At 44.5% G+C, this 1649-nt stretch overlaps 1 non-coding gene across 1 annotated transcript; it reads left to right on the forward strand.

Annotated features, from left to right (window-relative positions):
* Positions 1-1099: 1099 nt before the first annotated feature.
* Positions 1100-1206, forward strand: LOC141715683 (small nucleolar RNA R71). The gene has a single exon (XR_012572435.1). It is a non-coding gene; the product is annotated as a small nucleolar RNA R71 (small nucleolar RNA).
* The last annotated feature ends 443 nt before the right edge of the window (positions 1207-1649 follow it).

A 1649-nucleotide genomic window follows, 5' to 3' on the forward strand; every position in this document is an offset into this window, starting at 1 on the left:
GTCCTCCAGTTTCACCTTCCTTGAAAGAATAGTCTTCATAAACTTCGCATAACTAGGCATTTGTTCCAGAGCCTCAGCGAAAGGTATATTGATGTGAAGTTTCTTGAACACCTCCAGAAACTTCCCGAACTGTCTATCCAGCTTTTGTTGCTGCAATCTCTTAGGAAAAGGTGGTGGAGGATAGAGCTGTTTCTCCCCTGTATTAGCCTCAGGCAGAGTGTGTTCAACAGTAGTCTTCCTTGGTTCCGCCGCTTTCTCCCTTTGCTTAGATTCTTCATCTCTAACTTCAGCTTCGACTTCTTTTGCCTTTTCAGCATCAGCTACTTTTCCAGACCTTAAGGTAATAGCCTTGACTTGCTCTTTAGCTTCCTTCCTGCCTGGTACTTCCGTGTCACTGGGAAGAGTGCCAGGTTGATGATTGTGCACTGCATTGGCTAATTGACCGATTTGATTTTCCAAGGTCTTGATAGAAACCGCCTGACTCTTGCACAACAGCTTAAGTTCCTCAAAATCAGCACTAGTAGGTGCAGCTGCACTTCCCTGTTGAGGATATGATTGTCTTGTAGCATACTGCTGTGGTTGCTGGAATCCAGGTGGGTTAAACTGTTTACTCACTCCTTGCTGATATGGTGACTGAATAGCATTCTGATTATTTCCCCAGCTGAAATTTGGATGATTTCTGTTGTTAGGATGATAGGTCGCTGGCACAGGCTGTTGTTGTCGCTGATAATTATTCACATACTGAACAAATTCATTGACAAAAGAACACTGATCCGTAGCATGAGAACCTGCACAAACCTCACAAACCATAGCTATTTGATTAACTCCATACGTAGCCAAAGAATCAACCTTCATTGATAGCGCTTGGAGCTGGGCTGCAATAGCGGTGACTGCATCAACTTCCAGAATACCTGCTACCTTGCCTGATGTCATCCTCTGAGTTGGGTTTTGATGCTCATTTGCAGCCATCGTCTCAATAAGATTGTACGCCTCAGTATAGCTTTTAGCCCATAAGGCGCCTCCAGCTGCTGCATCGAGCATGGGCCGAGATTGGGCCCCTAAACCATTATAAAAACCAGTGATTACCATCCAATCCGGCATTCCATGATGTGGACATTTTCTCAACATTTCCTTGTAGCGTTCCCAAGCCTCGCACATAGATTCTGTAGGTTGCTGCGCAAACTGAGTAAGAGCACTCCTCATAGCAGCAGTCTTTGCCATTGGATAAAACTTCACCAGAAACTTTTGCGCAAGATCTTGCCACGTAGTGATGGACCCAGCTGGTTCAGAATGTAACCAGTCTTTAGCTTTATCCCTCAGTGAGAATGGGAAAAGCCTCAACTTGATAGCCTCATCAGTCACGCCATTATACTTAAAAGTGCTGCAGATCTCGACAAAATTCCTTATGTGCATGTTGGGGTCTTCAGTTGCCGCTCCTCCAAAAGAAACAGAATTCTGCACCATCTGAATAGTGCCCGGCTTGATTTCAAAGGTGTTAGCTTGAATAGCCGGATGAAGGATGCTTGACTGAATGTCATCAATTTTAGGCCGAGAAAAATCCATAAGAGCTGGATCAGCTTGAACAATATGATCTCCCATGTTTACTGGTTCTTTCTGCTCAGTTCCTGAATCCGAATCCTCAAAATCTA

The sequence above is a fragment of the Apium graveolens genome, chromosome 3 (genome assembly GCF_009905375.1).
Source record: "Apium graveolens cultivar Ventura chromosome 3, ASM990537v1, whole genome shotgun sequence".
NCBI classification, from domain to species: Eukaryota; Viridiplantae; Streptophyta; class Magnoliopsida; order Apiales; family Apiaceae; genus Apium; species Apium graveolens.